Source organism: Vulpes lagopus, chromosome 9, assembly GCF_018345385.1.
Source record: "Vulpes lagopus strain Blue_001 chromosome 9, ASM1834538v1, whole genome shotgun sequence".
In the NCBI taxonomy this organism is placed as follows: Eukaryota; Metazoa; Chordata; class Mammalia; order Carnivora; family Canidae; genus Vulpes; species Vulpes lagopus.
The window spans coordinates 14,700,749-14,723,284 of NC_054832.1; the positions used below are offsets into that span (position 1 = coordinate 14,700,749).

At 49.3% G+C, this 22,536-nt stretch overlaps 1 long non-coding RNA gene across 5 annotated transcripts in view; it reads right to left on the reverse strand.

Moving 5' to 3' along the window:
• Window positions 1-1,476: 1,476 nt before the first annotated feature.
• LOC121499032 overlaps window positions 1,477-22,536 on the reverse strand; it is a 54,551-nt gene continuing 33,491 nt past the window's right edge. For 3 of the 5 annotated variants that reach the window (XR_005989982.1, XR_005989981.1, XR_005989977.1), the window contains one exon: window positions 7,171-8,811. This is a non-coding gene — a long non-coding RNA (uncharacterized LOC121499032). Of the gene's footprint in view, window positions 1,801-7,170; window positions 8,812-22,536 lie in introns of those variants that run through there. The other 2 variants (XR_005989979.1, XR_005989980.1) reach the window with 2 other exon arrangements.

Consider the following 22,536-nt stretch of genomic DNA (forward strand, 5'->3'; position numbering starts at 1 on the left):
TCCAAATCTTAGTATTTGGCCAATACCCCCCTTCTGGACCAAGGCAGTTCATTTAGACTCTTAATAATCTTAACTATCTGTTATGTTTTAAATGAGAGGTGACTTACAACTCTTAATGCAAAGGATACTTGCTACAGTGAGAATATTTTAAGACTCACAGAGGTGGGTCCAGCTTTTCATGGCTTCAAAATTCTCTCTGGGGTCCTGCCTTATACCTCCTTGCTCTTGCCATTGTTACCTAGCCATTAATGGGCCCAGCTCCAACCAATTAAAGGCAACCCACAAAGAGAGGCCCAAGGCCCATGTGCTGATGCAAGGAGACATGTGTGTTTCTGTGGTGCCTGGCTCCAACAGCATCTTTGTTTGAGTCAGTTTTATAGTGTCTTGTGACCTAGAAGACTCTCTCTCCAAATGAGCCCCGGTTGTTCAACGTGTTTGAGAAAGCATGTCCTATTATCGGTTGTTACTCCCTTGGGTATTATGGTTACACTTCATACACACCAGTGTCCTGCCCTCACCCCATCAGCTCATCCCACAGGTCACCTGCAGTGTGGTGACAGTTCACATACACTCCTCTGCCTTCATACTCCAAATTCTTACTTCTCTTGATCTGTGCTCTTTCTCTGCCATGACAGTGCATTTGGTCCCCTCTCAGGGCAGGCCAGGGAGCTGGAGCTTCCAAGAATAACCCTCAACTAATACAGGACGAGAATTAGTAAATAAATACCCCAGTCGTCTCACCCCTCAGTGGGGTGATTCTTACATAAGCCAAAACTGTCTCTTAAAGTTGCAGGTGCCCACAGTGGCAAGAGACTCACTCATGCACTTTCACTGGCTTCCTCCCTTCCTTGGCTCACTTCATCACCCCTAATGCAGTTTCCTCGGATCACCTCCACATTAACTACTGTCATCCAAATCCCTGCCTGGAGTCTGCTTTGGAGGAACTCAAACCAAGACAAATTCTTCAATGAAAAATAACATTTACATTATAATAACACAAATTGGGGCACCCAAGTGGCTCTGTGGTTGAGTATCTGCCTTTGGCTCAGGTTGTGAGCCCAGGGTCCTGGGATCGAGTCCTGCACTGGGCTCCCTGCAGGGAGCTTGCCTCTTCCTCTGCCTATATCTCTGCCTCTGTGTGTCTCTCATGAATAAATAAATTAAATATTTTTAAAAATAAAAATAAAATAAATAACACAATTATTTAGCTATTACTACCACATTAAATAGACATTGGCACTGACACAGGATATGGAGCAAGTCTGAGAAGAAAGTCCCTAATTTCGACATGGTGCTTTGTCTCCAGAGACTCCTCTAATACCAGCTACTAGTTAACTGAAGGTCAGGGCCTCACTCTCTGGTCAAATTCGTCCCAGTTGTGGATGTGATGTGAATGCTCCCAGAGCCTGTGGCCAGCCCAAACTAAGCACTCACAAGTAAATTAATTAGACTTCCCACGGCTGAAAGACCGCTGCTTTTTTATTCACTCAACATCAACTTCCCGCCATTCTCTTTCATCCTTTTTTTTCCAGATCACAAATGGAAAAGGGAAAAATAAATATACCCTCTAATCCTTTTCTGGCCCAACCCTCAGAAAGTCTTCACTCAGCTGATGCAAAGTGTCTTCTCAATGACTCTGGATTGGCCACCTTCTCCTGGTTGTCTCTGGCACCCCCATCAGAAAAGTGCTCTTCCCTCTGCTCCACAGATGTTGCTCACAGGTCTCTCTTTTCCACCAAGACTTGTTAAACTTGGCCTTACGGGCTTTGTCCTTCAGAAGATTTCATAAGTATTTGGAACCTGGTGGCAATTTGAAACAAAATTACATAGTTAAACTTACCATGCCCTGAAATCGTTTTTAGATTTTTGCATGTGTCTTAGAGTGGGTGCATTAGTTTTCTATTGCTGTGAAACACAACACCACAAATGTAGAGGCTTAAAACAACACACACCTGTGTTGTCATGGTTTCCACAAGCCAGAAGTTCAGGCATAGCTTAACCGGCTTCTGTGCTGAGGGTCTCACTGGATTGCAATACACATGCCAGTTGGGCTGCCTTCTCATCCGGAGGCTCAAGTGGGAAAGAATCAACTTCCAATTTCATATAGGTCGTTGGCAGGATTCATTTCCTGTGACTCTCTCCCTGAGGACCCTGTCTTTTTGCTGGCTGTCAGCAAGAGCCTATGCTCAGATCCTTGGGACCAACTTTAGCTCCTTGCCAGGTAGACTTATCTACTTCATTGAGCCCACAGGGAGAATCTCTGATATGACAGTCTTATACGACCTAATCATAAGAGTGACATCCCACCCCTATTGCCATATCCTCTTACTTAGGAGCAAGTCACAGTTCCTGCTGGCAATCACATTTGAAAACCACCTGTACTTCATATTTTTCTCTGAATTGAGTCCCCCCTCTTTCTTAGCCTCTTCTTTGGCAATAACATCCAGTAACATTTTCTTACGGCACTTTAAAGTAAATGGCTAATGCCTGATTGTTTTTAATCATAATTTGCTCAACATCAAAATTAATTTCACCCTACCCCCGTCATCAGTGGTACACAGCCTCTGAGATGGTCCCCAGTGCTTCTCATCCCCTGCTATTCAACCCTCGTGTAATCCCTTCCTAAGTATGGACTGTATCTAGCTATGTGTTTCTAATTAATAAACGTTGGCAAAACTGATGGATGTCACTTCCAAGATAAGGTCACAAAAGATTGTGACTTCTATCTCGTGTGTGTTCTATCTTGATTTTTCACTTTCTCACTATGATGAAGCCAGTACTTGTTGTGAGATACTCTATGGAGGGGCCCATGTGGCAGGGCACCAAGGAGGGCCTCCAGCCAACGGTTCCTGGGGCACTGAGGACCCCAGCACAAGAGCTAACAAGGAACTGAATCCTGCCAACAGCTGTATGAGTGAGCTAGAAAGCAAGCTCACAGCCGAGCTCTTAACACGACTCCAGCCATCTGAGAGACCTAGAGCCAGAGAAATTGGTTAAACCTCTCCTGGATTGCTGACCCAGAAAAACTGTCAGATACTAAATGGTGCTGTTTGAAGCCAGTCAGTGTTGGGGTAATTTGTTGCACAGCAATAGACAGCTAGTACACCCCTGAACAATGGTTTATGCCCTGCACCTAGAAAATATAATTCTAAGGGAATAGGGTTAGGTGCTGTTCCAGTGGGACAGGTGGGGTAATGGAGAGTGGCTTGAATGAGTGGCTCAGAAGCTTCCCAATCTGCCTCTTTACATCAGCCTTGGAGCTTAGATAAGAAGCTGGGAGGGGGGAAACTGAAACAGAAGAAAACAAAACAAAGCAAAAAATAGAATTATGTCCTTAAAATATCACTGAGCTACCGGGAGGCAAGGTGGCCTTGCTTGGGGCATATGTGAGCAGATAAGATGTAAACAGAGATGGGCATTCTCCTTGGGTCAGCATGGAACACAGTGGTGCTGGGGAGAGACAGTAGCCCCACCACAGATACCAAGCACCGTGGCCTTGGCAAGGACCTCCAAAGCTTGGCTGTGAACATCAGAGCAGAAAGCTACAGCTGAGAAGAAGGAGAGTAAACAAAAGGCTGGAGCCAGAAGGACAGAGTTCACATGTACACAGGAACCAGACCCTGGGACTTCCAGAAATAACCGAGGTGAGGTCCTTGGCAGGGAACCTTAGACAGTGGGGTAAGAGACCGACACAAGGTTAGCATAAGGTAAACATAAATATTTATTGGCTATTGACAACACAGAGGGTGTGGTGGCTATGGAGACCCTAATCCTCCCCATAGGCTGGGGTCCCTGGGGACCCAAGACTACACAATATTTTTTCTTTCTGATGGTTTGTAAGTCCCAGAGTGCAGCCATTCCCTTGCCATCTAGTGTGATGTATGCTGGACACTCGGTGAAGAATACAGACGGAGAGAAAGACACAGTAGTGTTTCTCATTTAATGATTTTAATACAGATTTCTGCATCACCCCCTTGGCCTTGTCCCTTGGCTAGAGGCTGCTTCATTTGCAGGGTTTGTCAGGGGCAGAAGCCTATACGTATGTCCAGTGGTGCCCCGTGCAAACATCAGCCAGCCACCTTCCCCCTCATCACTTCGCAGCCGGACTCCAGCTCAGATTGTTGAGAAGTATAACCTCAAAGTCCTCCCAGACTGAACCCACTCTTCCAGTTCTGGCGGAACAATCAACCCAGAAAATGTGGGATAGAGGAGAGCATTAATGCCTGCATGAACCATTTCCAAAATAATAAATGATACTGTTCTAAACCATTAAGTGTTCGGGTAATTTGTTACACAGCAAGAGATAACTAATACGCCCTCTCCTAATGCTTGTGTGTCATACCTAAAGGAGCAGCATTAAGACACCATTCCAAGGTGGGTAGGTGGGATAATGATGAAAAAAGCAGGACAACTTGGGTGAGGGGAATTAGCTGACAAACCAAAGCCTTGGGTTTTAGTCCCAGCTGTCCCAAGATCTATCAGCTGTGATACTCAGTGAGATCATTTCCTCTTCTGTAAAGTGGAATTAATGATAAATGCCTTTCTTACATCACACTGTTATTATGAAACTAAAATTATAGAACCCGAGTAAAAGCTTTGTAATATGTGAGGTTATACACTGAGTAAGGGGTTATAATCATCAACATTATCATTATCATCTTTATTGCTGGCTGTTCTAAGGTAAAACCAACAAAAGTTTGAGTATCCCAGTTAAAGTCCAACCAAGTAAACAGAAACCACTCTACGTATTTGGAACAGGAGGAAATTAGTGCGGGGAATGGGTTATACAGGTGACACAAGGGCTGAAAAACCCACCAGAAAATAATGAGGCAATCCAGAAGTGAATAATAGCAGAAAGCTGCTACTGCCCCTTAGCTGGAGGGACAGAGGAGGAGGCAGGGGTATAGGAGACCAAGTCCTGGGGTCACCCTCTAACCATGGTGGGATCCAGAGTCAAGGAAGCTTCTTTCACTTCTATTCAGTGAGAAATGCCACAGCATGCTAGAAACGAGAGTAACATAATGGAGAGACTCAAAGTCCCGAAGCCTCAGACCCCAGGAGTGCATGGGAATTCATCTGGTCCAAGCCCTCATTCTCCAGGCAAGACCCCAAAGAAGAAAATGATGTGACTTGACCAAGAACATGACACAGCTGGCATGGGGCAGCCTGGAACCCAAACATCCGAAGTCACAGCTCTTTTTCACAACACGAAACTTTACAATGACAAACAGCAGAGGCAGTTCAATTCGATGAAGAGATGTGCTCCAAGAGTTCATTTCTAAGACTGTTGTGTGGACCATAGAATTAATTTTCCCACAGAAACAAGGTTATGTTGGCTGATTAGGTTTCCCGACTGGCTGTCAAATGCCTATTTAACTCGCAACATGGGAAGGAAAGGAAGCTTCCTACTCCAGAGTAATGAGAAATCCAGAAGCTGATGGACATCCTTCTCATGCCTTCCACCCCCAGGCCCCCAGGCCCAGCCCAGGGCAGAACAGAAGAGAGGATCCTCCCCCATCTCCCTCTGCCACACCGGTTGATGCTTCTCCTTGCTCTGCAATTAAAGGGAGATGGGTGGGGGGCTCCTCCTCACAGTCTGCCTGGTGAGAAAGTCTTCCTTCACCACCAGGTCCTTTCCCCCCGTTTGCTCCTATGGTTGCAAGGCCAGCAACAATGGGACCAGGAGCTTCTGGAAGGCTGAAAGAACGTCTTTCTTTCTTCTTTTTTTTCTCTTTTGTCCCTTACACCTTGGAACCCTTGAGGCCAACCCCATCCTGCCTTCCTCACCCACAACCATGTCCTCCCTAGGAGGGTCTAAATGAACATCTTCAGGAAGGGGATTTGGGAAAAGCATAGTCCTTCTAGAATAATTCTATATTTAGAAAATGCAAAACAATTCCTTGCATTCTCATACTCTAAGCTAAAGTCACATGCGTGCAAAGGCACAAATTCAGCAAAATCCTAATTAGAGTAGGGATGCTTCTTGAGCTAACCTTAGACACTTGAGAGAATAAATGTGACAGGGCTTGCGGATGGTGAGGGTGCGAGGGACAGCTGGCGAGGTGAGAGTGCTGTCTTCCTCCTTTCTCAGGGGCTGCCATGAGCTCATTCCCCTCCAGGGGAGGGGGGCAGAGATTTCCTCGGACGGTTGTCAGGTTGCCCACATTTGATGCTCTGGTCTGACACATGTCACCTGCAGCTGGTGAGCTCCAGTTCCAGGAGCCAACCACCCGAAAGAGAGGAACTGGGCATTCTGCCGAAAATTAGACCAAGGGCGAAATTCCTGGGAACTTAAAATGAAATGCAACTTGTAGCTAATGGAGAAATGGAAACTGAAAAAGATTTTCTGCTCCGCTGGTTGAAAGGCAGAGATATATTTCCTCAAACCTTGACACCACCTCCCCACTGAAGAGGACAGGAAATCAAAGTTTGTACGGCTTTGGCAGCACTCACAAGGCAGTGCCCTTTGCTGTGAAGCTTCCTCAGTCTGCAGAGGCGGAAATGACTGTTCCCCATCCTTCACCCCTTGCCCCGGCCCCTTGTTCTCATCTCACTAGGTCAGGGCCACCGGATATGGCCACACTGGCAGTGCACTGCACAAGTCAAAAGGTGCTGTTTTTTCACCCACTGCAGTGTGGATGGTGCCCCCTGGAGTTGTACTGTGCTACTATTAGAACAAAGCTTGCCAGTTGCCTTGTATTGAGGCTGACACCCACAAAGCCAGGACCTTTTAGCTGAGTTGCGGTCACTTCTGTATCCCTGGCACCTACAACAGTGCCTGGTGCGGAGTAGAACCTCAATATAAACTCCTAGGGATTTAAGAAGCAACAAATTCAAGAGGCACCGAGGTGGCTCAGTGGTGGAGTGTCTGCCTTCAGCTCAGGTCGTGATCCCGGGGTCCTGGGATCGAGTCTGGCATCAGGCTCTCTATAGGGAGCCTGCTTCTCCCTCTGCCTATGTCTCTGCCTCTCTCTGTGTGTGTCTCTCATGAATAAATAGAACCTTAAAAAAAAAAAAAGCAACAAATTCGAGGAGAGAGTCAGCCCCAGTCTTAGACAAAAAAAAAAAAAAGTAATTATTTGAAATGGAAGCAAAATCCTAATTAGAGTAGGGAGGCTCCTTGAACTAACCTTAGATACTTGAAAGAATAACTATGACATACGTGGTTAAGATCCGGTTCCAGAGTCAGAAGGATCTGGGAATCGAATCCCAGCTCCACAGCTTACTAAACCATCCCAGGCACATTTCTAAACCTCCCTAAGCCTTAATTTCCTCCCCTGTGAGGATCAAATGAGCTCTTGCCTTAGCATAGTGCCTGACACGTGATAATGGTCCATACCTCTTAGCTGTAGTGATGAAGTATGTTGTTAGTGGCGATGAATCAATACAGCAATAATCCCAAAAGACAAATTTTAGCCATTGATATTTATAATCCACAAGAAGAAATATAGCCAAGGCATAGTAGGTGCTAAATTAATGCTTATTGAAGGAGAGAGGCGGAGAGAGGGAGGGAGTGGGTGGGGAGAGGGCACTGAACGGGGAATCAGAAGCCGGCTTCACATCTGCCATCACTAACAGTGTGACTTTGGGCAAATTCCTTTCTCAGCCTCAATGTGCTCCTTTTTAGTAAGGAAGGGCCTGGAAGCTGTCTCGAGTGCCTGCTGGATCCCCTCCCGCAGAGAGGAGCCCTCCGGCCCCCATCACTTCTGCTGTGTTCCCTCATCTCCTGCAGGGGGTGCTGCTGAGTTAAGAAGGAAACCTGTTTTTCTGCAGCCTGGTTCCCAGCTGCCAAGTTTCTGTATTAACAGCAGAATGGGAATTAGGGAAATCACTTACTTGTTGCTGAAAATGCCTGAAGCAGTAAACGAGTCATTCCATTTCCTTTCTTGCACTTGGCCTCTCCCGGTGCCATGAAAGCACCATGGGTGTGGGGAGGCAGCTGGCCCTGGATTCCAAGTCTATTCCTCTACATCCGGCCGGTGACCTTGGGCAAAGGCATTTGCCTTCCAAGAGGGGGCAGGGGCCCTTTGTAGTCTGCCCAGTGAGGGTAAGAATACCACCACCCCGGGAACTTTGGGGGAAATTAATGAAATAGCGTTCAGCAGTTAAAGAGCACTGTGTCTGGCATGTAGGGGGGTATTCCAAAAAATGCTAGTTCCGTTTCCTTGCCCTCTTTTCATTCACCAGAGTCCATGGTCAGGGTTTGAGAAGAACTGAACAGGGAACGGTGATAGAGCCATGAGGAGGCAGCTTTCCGAAGGGGCTGCTGGAGGAGAGGACACGCCATCTGAGACAGGAAGGATGAGAGAAAAGGTGTCCCGGGGAAAAGAACCAGCAAGTGCAAAGGCCCTGCCCATCTCATCCAGCTTCCCCTCCCCCATCCCTTACAAACTGACCCACAATCCAGTGGCTCTGTCCTCAGAGCCCTGAGGCACACCCGAGGACAGCAGTCATCTGCCCAGTTATATGAATTATGTACCAGGTCATGTCTCTTTGAAGACCCAGGAGTGCATTTTATTCATCTCTGTCTTCCCAGAGCTTAGCACAACAAATGCCTTGATGAACAAATGAACCAATGGAAGTGCCGCATGCGTCTTCTTTCCAAGTCTCTTATCGGCTGTGCTTGTATACATGCATCCTGACTTTTAGCTGCCACCCATCTTTGCATATCTTGCACTTGGTACATTTATTGGGTGCCCAATGAATGCTTACTTTGTTGAACTCAAACTGCATTTTCATTTAGTGAGCACCTGCTGTGTGCCAGGCATTTTGGTGAGTGCTGGAGATGGAAAGATGCATGGAAGGCCCCTCCTAGAAGAATAAAAGTACAGGGTCACATACTATGTTCACATCTCATGACTGGGTGCTCTTGATACATGCTCTTCCACTAATACCTCACAAAACCGTGCAACGTAGGGTCTCTGACTGCACCATTTCACAGGTGAGGGAATGAAGGCCCTGGGAGGGAGACTCACACAGGGTGGCAGAGCCAGACTGAGAGCCAGGTGTCTGGTGCAAGAGCCCCTGCCAGTCACCACTTTGTCGTGTACATGCAATTTAGACATGAGTTCAGTTTGGGAGAGCAAGTGAGTGGGGATGACAGCTGGGCAAGAGTCCCCAGAAGACAGCAGGCGTGAACCGGACCTTGAAAGACAGGAGGAGTTCTCCAGATGGGATCACGGTGGCAGTGAGGAAGGCACAGAAGAGAGGGAAAAGGAAACGTTCTAGACAGAGGGAAGAGATGTCGCAGCCCAAGGAAAAGACGGCGACAAGGAAGTGACACAGAGCCGGTCCAGGAAACACAGGCTGCTCCTCCTCTCTGGAAAGTCAAGAGCTGAATCTAAAGCAGGCCTCTAGAATAGCATTTTCTAGAGACAAAGTGTCTCCCATAGGAGTTTCCACCCTCTTTTAGCAGCTGATCTGTGTGACTTGCCCGCTTGTAGTCTGGTCCCAAGCACGTAGTCACCATGCACTAAATGGTGTGCCTGGCACCAGCCACCGGAACTCCCACTCTCAGTGGAACACCTGAGGTTCGAACCTCTCTGGGCTTACACATCAACTCCAGTGTTCAAATGCCACCTTGCACAAGTTATTTCTCTGTGACCAGTTTCCTCGTCTGTTAAGTGAGAAGAGCGATCCTGTAAGACCGTAATCTTAAATGAGTTCGATCATGTAAAGGGCTGAGGACACAGCCTGGCAAAGAGTAAGCGCTGAGTAGACGCTGGATACCACCCGTGTGCGCTGCTGTCGAGGACACCCTCCTCATGTGATGCTTATGAAGCGCCAGGCACTGGGCTAGAAGCACAAGGTTCAGTGATGAGTAAGACCAAGCCCCAGCCCTCCGGTGGGTCAGTCTAGAAAGAGTGAGGCTTACAAAAGGGATTATAGCAGGGGGAAATAAATTAATAATAAGGAAGCGCTAGTGTCTGTGGTGGGATTTCTGGGTGCCCGGTACCATGGAAAGCTAGCATATATCCTACCCTCCACCACCACCCCCAGAGCTTTAGGGAGATGCCCCAGGTTCTAGGTTCTACTTAAGGAACCAAGGTCCCTCATCAAGGGATGCAGCTGGTGTCCTGGTTCAAACCAGAGGCCGAACTTCTACACTTCTCCCGCGGTGTGCAGAGGAGGAACGCGGCACAAGGAGGAACAAGCTCGTGCTCCGGTGGGTGAATGTGGAGGCCACGCAGAGGACACGATATTTAAAGGGTCTGTGATTTGGGACACCTGGGTGGTTCAGTTGATTAAGCACCTGCCTTCGGCTCAGGTCATGATCCTGGGGTCCTGGGATTGAGTCCCACGGCGGGCTCCCTACTCAGCAGGGAGTCTGCTTCTCCCTCTCCCTCTGTTAAATAAATAAATAAAATATTTTTTTAAAAAAAATTTAAATAAAGGATCTGTGATTTAAAGGATGCTGGCAGCACAGGATGCGAGGTCTAGTGGTGGGAATGGTACCGTCATTTATAGAGAACAACGAAAAGTTGTCATGCCAGAAGCGGAGGGCAAGTGTGGGAGCTCCGGCGGGAAAGAGGCCTTGAACGCCGACCTATGGCATTCAGACTTGTTGCTGGAAAAGCCAGAATCGCTGAAGCTTCTAATCAGGGAGATGCTGAGCAAAAGAAACAGCACCCCCACCTCCACTCTTCTGATGCCCCCACCCCCGGCCCCCAGAACTGGGGCCAAGGCAGGATCCACAGGCTTCCAATTAACACACCCCGTCAAGGAGCCTGTCCAGCCTCCATATGGTGCGTAAATAATTTACAGTGACGGAGCGTGTTTATGTGGGATGGCAGCCAGCCGCCTTGCTCCTTCAGCCCCAGTGCTTCCTCTCGCTCCACTGGCCAGTGAGGTCCCCCCGGACCCAGGGGGAGGAGGCCCGGGAGCACCCAAAGACTCCCTCCAGCATGACCCGCCCCTGGGGAGGCAGAGATTTCCCAGTCCAGGAAGGCTGCAGAGCACCCCCAGCCCTGGTTCCCAGGGAAATCACGTCCAAGCCGCTGAGGCCTGATGGGGCCTTGTGTGTTCTCAGCACATTTCTCAGAAACAAGCCAGAGAGGTCTGACGTGGCCTAGGGGACAGGGCTGAGGGCAGGACCCAGACGGGAGAGGCGGGGTGGCGGGGGCCTGGCCGGCAGGGCTGCTGCCTGAGGCTTCGGGGGCTCCAGCTCGGTCCCCAGCTGCTTCAGCAGCTGCAGCCACTGCACCCTATCACCCTGCCCACGCGGGTCCCAGAGCACCCTTCGGCCTGTGCACCGGCTCTCCCTCAGTGCCAAAATTCAGTCTACCAGATGCAATAATCACAAAGGTGATCGCGATTCATAAGAAAAAAATAGACTTTTATCTCCCTCTTCGCTGTTCCTGGCACAGGTCTCCTAAAACCCTTGGAATTTCCTAAGTGAGGGGGTGAGCGAGGTGTCCTTTGTTATGTTAAATGAGGTAACTTTTGGAAAGCCCCTAAGTCACCTAAGGCTGAGGGCTGGCTGCCAGGGTTGGAAACTTCAGCTCCACCCTCTGACCTCCTGAGAGAAGAACAGGCCTGGAGGTTGACTTCTGTGGCCAATGGCCAATGATTGAATTGATTGTGCCTATATAATGAAGCCTCCATAAAAACCCCAAAAAGAAGGGTGTGGGACAGCTTCCAGATTGGCGAACCACAACACTTGACACACTGCTGGCCCCCAAACCCACGCGGACACAATTTCCTGCATTTGGGACCTCGCCCTATACCTCTTCATCCGCCCGTTAATTCATATCCTTTAATATCCTTCGTGATGAACCAGCAAGCCGATGGGTAACCTGGTTTCCTGAGTCGTGTGAGCTGCCCTAGCAAATTTATGGAACCCGAGGAGGGGATTATGGGAACCTCTGATTTATCACCAGCCGGTCAGAAGCACAGAGACAACCTGCCCTTGTGATGGACACCTGAAGTGGAGACAGTCTTAGGTACTCAGCCCCTTGGTCTGTGCAGTCAGATGCCACCTCAGGTAGCAGTAGACAGTATGAGAATTTAGATTCTAGGACACCCTGGTGTCGCAGAGAATTGCTTGACGGTGTCGGAAAGTACCACACATCCAAACTGGTGTCAGAATCCTAGTGATGAAAGCAAAGTGATCTCCAGTTTTAAATCCTCCTATAATAATCCATACCAAAGTCATGGGACTTGGGCACTGGGACACCACGACTCACCATTTGTATCTAACTGGTGAGATGTTGTGAAACCAAGTGGCCATGGCAGTGACTTCAGGCCGAGTAGAAAAATGCCTTTTGCTCAGATCTCGGCCCAAGAGGAAATGGTTAAATTGGATAAGGATTGCCATCCGATAGGATTAGGAAGAGAGCTCCCAGAGTTCACCTATCTAGGCTTGGATTTTACTAAACTCTTGCTGCAACTCTGAATTATCTTGTTAAATATAATAACTTGTAATATTGAGCAACAGAAATACTTGGCAGGGGCTTAATGTTACATGCAAGCAAACACACACACACACACACACACACACACACACACACACACACACCAATTCTCATTATTCATGGTAATTGTGTTCTATAAAGTTGCCCTGAACACTGAATTAGTGAATGCTGTATCATCGCTCCTAGGCGAGATGGAAGGTTAGGGTCTGGGGGCCTCTGGCCACAACATTTTCATCAACTCATCAATACATAACCTTGTGTTGTGTGTGTGTGTCTCTGTTTAAAGGCATCCTATTCAATACATATTGCTGATTTATCAGCCCTGAACTCGTTGCCAACAGCACTGTTATCTCACGATCTGAATGAAGCTTATCTCACACACCTGTTTTCTCCAGAAGGCACATCCCTGCCCCTGTGCCCAGGAACACAGCACCAAAGGCAGTGGCTGGGAAGCCATTTTAAACAGTGAAATCACAGGGAGAGAGAGGAAAAAAAAAAAAAAAGGCACCAAGATACTCAAAACATGGTACTGACAGGTTACAAAACGGACCCTTGTTGACAGGACAGGAGCTGAAACGAGAAGTCGGAGCATCATCCCACCCGGGACGTGTCAGGGGAGTCAAATTTTGTCACCGCTCTGTGTGTGTCCTTGAATGGTTAAAAGGGCCACCGAGTATTGATTTGGAGGTTACAAGCAAATATTAGCCAACAGGGGCAAATTTACAAATGCAGAAACCACAAATAATGAGGTTCCACTATGTGCACGTGTGTGTACATATGTACCTATTGCACGTACATACAATACCGTGTGTGTGTGTGTGTGTGTGGTATGATACTTGACTGTGGTCCCCAGGGAGGCCAGCCACCCGAGCTCCCTCCACTGGGCTCCCCAGGAGACGGGGAACAGCTACGGCTATGCTTGGCAGCTCCGGGATGCCAGAGCTGGAACGTCCCCCTGAGCAGCGCTAACGCCACACCTCATGCAGTAAGCACTGAGCGGAAGCCTTCTCTGTGGACCACTGCAAACAGCCTATACTGCCCTCTGCCCGGAAGTCATCCCCTCACATGACCTCCTGGTTAGGGACAACTGAGGCCCACAGGCCCACCCAGCACCTCTCTCCTTGGAGCCCCTCCTGACTTGCACACAGGCAGTGGCCCCCTCCCTCCTCAGTGTGTCCTCCGCGAATCCTGTGGGGTAATGGGGTTCCCTGTAGAGCCTGCTTCCTCATCTAGACTGTTAGACCCAAAAGGCAGGACTCCTGCCTTGTGTGCAACTTTATACTCCTAGCTCCCCGCCACAGTGCTCCGTGAGCAGGAGCTGTTGAGTTTTCTCAAATCACAGATGGCAGAAGCGGCAGGAACATTCCCGATCAGCCACCCCAGGACGCTCAAAGTGGGGGGACAGGAGGGGGCGTCTATGACCAATCGGCAGCGGCAGCCTCACCAGGGGAGCTGGTTAGAAATGCAGATTCCAGGGGCCCCTCCCCAGACCTTCAGAAATGGAATTCCGGGGACAGGGACCCAGCAATCGGTACTGTAACAAGTCTTCCAGAATATTCTTATGCCTACTAAATTTGAGAAGCTATGAATCTGTTCTACTCCTCCATCCCCATGGAGACTTGGTGAAGGAAGCTGTTTCCCTCAAAATCAGACATTTGGCTAAGGGCATTTCAGGGGGAGGAGGCCAGCAGGTGCCATCGCTGAAAGCAGCCTTTCGAGGTGCTTCTCAAGACAAGCATGGTTCTACCTTTGGTTCTCATTCACGGGGCTTCTCTTCTCTGCTCCTCTCTTGTTCACTCCTCCTCCTCCTCCTCCTCCTTTCTCTCTCTCTGTCCTTCCCCACTTCTCTGATGCTCCCTTCTCTCTCTCATCCGGGGGAAATAGCTCATACTCTCTCGGCCCCTATTTGACTTGCATGTCACGGAAATGACCCTGCCTCCCCTGGCCAGCTCAGGTCAATCCCGAGGACACGTTACTTCCAAGGGGATGTTTTTGTGACAGCTGGAGAAAGGGACGGGGAAATTAAAGCAATCCACCCAGAGGGCAGGAATTATCTTGAAGCTCTTCCTGCATCCAGTTGTCATCCCTGTTTTCCCCCACCAACCCTCGCAGCACCCCCCTGGCACCCCCCTGGCACCCCGCCACCCCCCTCCTTCAGCTGTGACTACAAGGTTTGTTTTTCTCTGCAGTGGGCTCTGGGTTAGACATACAGGCAACTAGGTGAACGTTCTGGGAGGCCCGTTAGGGTTTCTCAGAATGAGTCATTTTTTCAAAAATAACAAAACCTCTCGACATCACTTGATTTCAGCATTCTCGCCAGGCTCTTGTAACCTCTTTTGCAATTGCATTCCAAGCACGCCTGACTTCGTTCTCAGGCCTGATGGCAAGTCCTCCCTCCCTGCAGGACTTTGCTGATAGACAAAGAAACCAGGCTCAAGATCTGCAGGTCCTGGTCCAGAGCACATTTAGTGCAGATGACGGGAGGAAAGTATATGGAGACTCTGGAGGGCAGTGGGCGAGGGGGGCATGAGGTCGGAGAGGCTGCCCTGGCTTCTGACCTCCAGTCACTCTCTGGAATTTGACAAAGCACCCCACTACAGTGCCTTCATCATCCTAATTAGGGCCGGCTAAGAATCCCAAGAGAAATCACTACCATTTTTTTAAACACGTCACAGTTGTACAAAGTACACTTCACTTCCATCTCCTGGTGTACAGAGGAGGACAAATGAAGCTCCCGGAGGCTTGGAGAAATTGAGTGTCTTGCCCCCGTTCTTACCACGATGATGCTTATTGGGCCAGGCACTTTGCCAGCCGTATCTCGGGGGTATACATTTCATTCGTAGGTGCCAACAGGAAGGGTATTAGTCTCCCCATTTTCTAGATGGAGAAACTGAGGCTCAGAAAGGTTAACTAGCTTGCTCAAGATCACACAGTGAGGGGCAGCACTGGAAACTGAGCCCAAGTGTGCACGGCTTCAGTGCTTACATCTTCCAATGCATCCTATGCAAATACCGCTCTCAGAGCACCGTGCACCTTTCTCCACTGGCACTTATATAGTGGATTTGTTTTTTTTCTTTTCCTTTTCTTCAGAGAGAGAGAGAGAGAGAGCACACGTGCAAGTGGGGATGGGGGAAGAGGGGCAGAAAGAAAGAGAGAATCAAGCAGATTCCATACCCAGGCAGAGCCCAACACAGGGTCTCTGAGACCATGACCTGACTCAAAATCAAAAGTCAGACACTTAACCGACTGAGCACCCAGCTGTCCGTTCGCATCATGGGTTTTCGTTGACACTTGAAGTATCTTTGACCTGTGAGCTCTTTAAAGCACGGAGAATGGGTTGCTCATTTCTGTACACTAGGGCACAGCTCACTCGCTGACATACACATGCAAACACTGTTGGTTAAAGGCGGGGTGAACTCCACCTCTGGCCCTCAGACCACAAACCTGGATGTGTCCCCTCGACACACTGCTGCTCCCATTCCAGAGCCATCAGAACTTGTGGTACCCGAGGAAGCCACATCTAAACTTGACTGCTGTACTTCCCGGCCGTGGTGAAGACACCTCACCAATCTGGGTTCCAGCCTTCTCATTGGTACAAACATGCTGCCGGACAGGGGATGCTCAGAGGGCACCCTGGGCTCTCACAGATGATGGTCCTGAAGGGATGTCGAGTTTTCTCAAGAAGACAGGGTCTAGGGCAGCCCCGGTGGCTCAGCGGTTTAGCGCCGCCTGCAGCCTGGGGTGTGATCCTGGGGACCCTGGATCAAGTCCCACATCGGGCTCCCTGCATGGAGACTGCTTCTCCCTCTTCCTGTTCCTCTGCCCCCCTCTCTCACTGTGTCTCTATGAATAAATAAAATCTTTAAAAAAAAGATTAAAAAAAAGAAGAAGACAGGGTCTAGCACATTTGTTGGTTATAATAGTTTTTTTGCAGAAAAAAAAAAAAAGGTGGAGCAAAACTCCACAGAGTTTGTAACATTGGCCCAATGGTATTCTTTACATTTGCTTTTGTCTCTGTAAGATCTTTGCACAAAGGAGAAGTGAAACCTCAGAAGACTCAATGCGATGTGACTAAAATCCTGTGTGAATGAGATGTAGCATGCCCACCCACTATCATTATTGGTTTTTGCTTCCACTTTGAGACGTAGGCTAGATGTCATTTTCCTACCGCCCCCACCCCCTTGCTGTCACCTCCATCCCCAGGCTAAGCTGGGCTGGGTGACCCTTCGCCATGCTTACCTCCGGGCATGCATCACTTTGGACTGAAACTGCCTGCTTATTTACCTCTCTGCCAGGAGACTGTGCACCCGTGTCTGTCGATTCCCAGCTCTCCTCTGCCCGATGGCTCTTCACATCTCCAGCATTTATCCATTGGGCAGCCCAGAGCTGCCACCCAAGAAATGTTTGATGATTGCACAACGTCACCAATTCCGTACTCCTGCAGGGTCCTCAGCTCATCTCAGGGCCCAGCCACACGCTTCCTCCACATGATAACCCTGAGGACTCCGCAGCGTTTCTCTCCTTACGCTCATTTTAAAGACGAAGATGCGAACTTATCCACCACCACACAATCAGGAAACAGCAGAGCCCACACTCAAATCTTAAAATCAGAGATAATGAGGTTTTGAGAAGACCTCAAAGGCCACCTGAAACAGAATTCTTCAACCTGTTTTTATTTTTATTTTTTTAAGATTTTTCTATTTATTCATGAGAGAGAGGCAGAGAAGCAGGCTCCCTGCAGGGAGGCTGATATAGAACTTGATCCCAGGACCCAGGTATCACGACCTGAGCCTCTGGGAGATGCTCAGGCACTGAGCCACCCAGGTGTCCCTCTTCAACCTGTTTTTAGCAAAGGAATCTGTTTTTTCTTTCTTTCCCCTAATGAAATCAAACTCAAAATCATAATATGAAAAGGACCTGCTCTTGATGAAGGAAAAGTAGAAAAACTGAACACCCACAAGCTCAGCTCCTCAACCTACCCTCAAGAGGGAAGGAGAGGGATTACGAGCACTGATGGAGAACTGCGGATCCAAACAAACATTCTAGAACATCTAGGTCTATGTTCAAATCCTTTGTCCATTCAACTATAGCACCCCACCTCCCTGACATTACCTCCCTCATTCAAAGGCTCCCTCTCAGTCATTTCTGTGTCAAGCATTGTGCTAAATGCTGTCGAAAATGCCAAATATGTCGGGATTAGGGTCCATGGGTGCACTTTGGTCCCCAATCCTACCGTTTCCTGCCTGAGAACCTTGGGGAAGTCCCTTGATGGGTTCCTGTTCCTTGGCTGCTTCATCTGCAAAATGGCCCCACGGCTGAGGTTAAATCGGAGTCAACTGGCCCACGAACATTAACACTCTGTGCAGGACTCGACACCCGCACATGCTCCCAACGCATGATGGCCTCTGCTGCCTCAGAGCTCTCCACTGTCCAATGCAGAAACCACTGGAAGGGCCTGAGATCACTTGTGTCAGGATGTGCCCTTTATTACCTTAATCACTGTGCCCTTACACTTACAGCAGTTTGCCTTACGTCACAAGGGAGTTGGGTTTACGTTTATGACCCCATTCCTGTTAAAGACATTGATTTAAGGATGAAAAAAAAAGGGGGGTTGACTTCATCTTGAACATCCAGAAAGCCAGCTTACAGATGGGAGATGTAGGGGGCCAACGTGGTGCGGAAGCACCTGAGCATCAGGAAATCAGGAGACGGGGACACCTGGGTGGCTCAGCAGTTGAGTCTGCCTTCGACTCAGGGCGTGATCCTGGGGTCCCGAGATCGAGTCCCACATCAGGCTCCCTGCATGGAGCCTGCTTCTCCCTCTGCCTGTGTCTCTGCCTCGTTCTCTGTGCCTCATGAATAAATAAATAAAATCTTAGGAAAAAAAAAAGGCAATCAGGAGACTGAGGAGCAGAGAGCTGATGAGAGTCCCCCGCAAGGAGGAGGAAGAGGAGGAGGGAGAGGAGGAGCACAGGTAAGGCGGGGGCGGGAGGACAGCCACTGCCTCTAGGCACCCTCTGCTCTCCCCACCTCTGGTCGCTATCTCTCTGGAGGTGACAACAGGTGTCTCGGTGGTATAAATTCTCCTACCGGGTTGGAAGCCTCCCAGATTCCCTGCAGGACTCGCAGGGGGGTGGGGGGGGGTGGGGGAGGTGACAAAGATGCCACAGGCAGAAGCCTCCAGGAGTGGCTCTTCCCCTCTGCATCCTGTGTCTTCGGCTTGATCTGAACACAGTGGCTGCCTGGCGGCGGCTGCTTCCACAGAAGCCTCTGGTTCCAACGTCGGAGCGGACTGTTCTCTCGAACAACAGGTGCTCCGATCTTCCAACAGGTGCACTGTGCACCTGCTCCTTTCGCTACATGGCTTCCCTGCTTTTTCGATCTCGTGTCTTAGGGAAGAAGGTGGACAGAGGCCCTTAGCCCACGGGTGCTGGGGGGCACAGAGCACCCAAGAAGCACCTGAGGGTTGTCACTCTACCTCCAGCCCTCCTTCTAAAAGCCTTTCTTTCTAGAAACATCCAGTAACCTGAGCCCTCTAAGGGGGTGGGGGGAGAGTTGGAGGGCAGGAACACAATGCCCCTTGCCTTGCAGACTCCCCGGTCAGCCAAAGGGCGCTGGCAGGCCTGAGGCCTCGTGGCATGACGGCATTGCCTGGGGCAGCAGAACAGCAAGGCCCAGCCAGCGGCACCCTTGTGAGTTCTTGGACTGGCCTTCGGCCTCCAGCACACCCAAGCCTCTTGTCTTCCCTCTATGTGTGAGTCAAAGGAGGCAGGTTCCCCTGGGGTCATCCATTGCCTTTCCCTTTCTCTTAGTCCTGGGGCCCTCAGACTGAGGCCAAGTTCAGAGGTCTTGGGGCCAGAGTGGGAGGCACCTGACGCAAAGCAAGAGGCCAGGGTTCAGCATTAACTGAGGAGCTCGTTCAACATGCACACACCCCCCGTGCTTTCCTTCAGGCACGTCAGAGTGTCCAAGTGAGCAAGGCAGTGTGTTTGGGACAAGCTCTCTGGCTAACTCATGCTTGCTTCACCACAGAACACGGAGCCAAAGAAGGCACTTTGTTTTCCAAAGACAGACAGGCAGAGTCCTTGAGAAGATAAATGCTGGGCAGGGATGTCAACGCGTGCATCAAAGAAATTGGGCTCCGTGACTCTGTGGCTCAGGACCAGGGACTCTCCTCTCCGAGCTCAGTTCCCACCCTAGGACAATGCCACTGTTAAGTCCCTTCTAGCTGACACTCTGCTTCTACAGGGTGTAAGTCCAGCCTTGGTCCCCCAGAGCCGAGCAGGCCTCCAAAAGAACAATTCTTCGGAGCCCTTCTTTAACGGAACAAAGATCAAGCTTTCAGGGTCCCACCCCAACACCTTGAGATTTCTCATTATCAAAGCAGGCATAGAAGACAAAGGAATAAGAGGACGATGAGGGAAGGCAGGACAAGGGCAAGCGTGGTGGCCCTCAGTGCTCATTCCTGCACTCCTTCCTGCTGATTTCCATCTGCCGGGTTCCGAAGAAGCTGACTACCTCCCGCTCCAGCAATGGGACCTTGGCTAAGCCCATCACTGAGGTCCATCTATCTGCAAACAGTGATTGGTCAAAGACGGGAGTGAATTTCAGGGTATTTGCTGAAAACATAGGAGAGAAATCATTTTCTGTCACTTTCTGGATATCAACAAAGTACATAACCAAGGAAGTACAGGAAGCCGCCTCACAACCAACAAGAGAACCAGCTTTAAATGACGTTGACATCATAGGAGGCCGAGTGAAGAAACAGAGAAAAACCAAGTCCTCAGAGGCATCTTTGAGCTGCTGGATCAAGCATGGCCTGAAGCACACATTCTAGACTTTTTTATTTATATAAACCAATAAATTTTCTTTATTATGTAGAGGTCAGCTTGAACTAGGTTTTACTACTTTCAACCAAAAGACTCCTGATCCTACCCTCTGCTAGTTGTGAAGCATGATATAATGATTTAGCTGTTTATGGTAATAAAGCTCCTTCCTAGGCCATGTCTCAGCTGCTATATCGAGCCAGGTGAGTGTTATTTGCCTGTGAAAGTGGTGAGCTTCCCATCTCTGGAAGCATTCAAGCAGAGGCTGACTGGCCCTCTCCAAACATTCTGAGTAGAGAAGAATAATAGCAGGTGCTAAATCTGTGCTAAGAATTCTACAGACAGGATCTCATTTACTTCTCCCACAATGCATGTGAGATACTCTGTGTGTTATCCTGGGACTCTAACTTCCTGTCTGCAGAGTTTTCGATTTATCATCTGCTTCAACTCCACTCTCCTATCAGGTGTCTTCTTCGGACGAGCCCAGCAGCTGCACAGCCAGTCTCTCTCCCTCCAATCCATCCTGTGCCTGCTATCATCATGCTCAATGCAGCCCCAGAGGGACCTGTGCAAAATGCAAATGGGCAACAATCTCTCACGGCCCTGTTCACACCCTCAGGGGCTCCCCAGGGCCTCAAAATAAGCTCTCAGCCTTCACATAATATACTGAAGTGGCTCCATCCAGTAAGTCCTTACATGGACTATCCTGCTTACACCAGAGAGACCATGGCCTCCTCTTCCCCACCAGCTCATGGCACCACGGGAAGGCACCTGACCACAGAACAGCCAATCCATCACTGGAAAGGGGCCTCCCAAGTGACTGTGGTGTGTGGACCCCCCAGAACTCCCATATTGAAATTCTCACCCCCAGTGTGATGGCTTCTGGAAGTGGGGCCTTTGCTCTCTTGCCCTCCCTCATGTGGGAGAAAATGGTTGAGAACCAGAAAGCCCTTCACCAGACACCAGGTCTACTACTACCCTGATCTTAGACACCCCAGGCTCTGAACTGAGAAATACATGCTTGCTGTTTAAGCCTCCAGTCTGAGGTCCTTTTGTTACAGCGGCCATAACTAAGACACCTGGCATGAGTACTTTGTCAATGGAGATGAAGGTGAGCACCCAGATCCATCAGACCCTCCAGGGGGGTGCAGTTCATCTGGGCACTCGCCTACTTCTCCCAACCTCCCTGGCAGTTAGGTGGGGCCATCTGGCTACTTCTGACCAATGGATTGTGAAGACAAGCAGCAAGAAGATTAAGAACTAGTGGGCCTCCTTTGTCCCTCTCTTCCCTTGCCATGAGAGACTCTGGAGGCCACATGTTCCAGGGGACACTTTGTGTAATTGTATAAAGCCACCAGGGCTTCGAGGACTATCTGTTAGCACAGCAGAGCCTAACGGATCCTAACCAATACGCCCTCAGGAATTTGACTGAAGATGCACAAGAGGGTATCATGGTAATGTCAAAGCTCTAGGTTGGCAACCAATGAGTTTTGCTGCAGAAGATGAAATAATTCAGTTACAAAAAGTAGGTTCGGGGTGCCTGGGTGGCCAAGTCAGTTAAGCATCTGCCTTTGGCTCAGGTCATGATCCTTGGGTCCTGGGATTGAGTCCCATGTGGGGCTCTCTGCTCAGTGGGGAGCCTGCTTCTCCCTCTCCCCTTACTCCTCCCTACCCTGGCTCATGCTCTCTTGCTCTCTCTCTATCAAATAAATAAATAAACAAACAAACAAATAAACAAATAAATAAAATCTTTTTAAAAAATTAGGTTCCATCCTGAACAATTATATGTTGTCAAAGTACCTTCCAACCTCCATGAGGCCTGACTGTCCCGAGGATCTCTTTCATCCTGCGATGCTTGTTATGGTATATGACTGGATCTCCAAGAAGTTTGGCCCTGATTCTGGGAGCTCTTTTATTCCCACGTGTATCCTCACAATTACTTCATTAGTTGAAGTTACCTGAACACCCCTGCAGCCCAAAGAGGCTGCCAACACACTGGACCTTTTTACAATCTGGCCCCTGCTGACTTTTCCAACCCTATCTCTTCCATATGCTTCCCAAGTCCCCCAGGCCCCAACCCCAAGCACCAGTCACCTTTGCCACAGTCATCCAGCCCTCTCATGCATCTAGGCTTTATAGTTCCTGCTTTAGCCAGGAACACATTTCCCGCTGCCTCTTCTGCTAATTAAAAGGCCGTTCATCCCTCAAACCCCCATTCAAAGCCACCGCTTTCATGAGGCTCCCATGAGTTTCTCCAGCTAGAATGAATCACTTCCTTTCCTTCACGTCCATAGTAG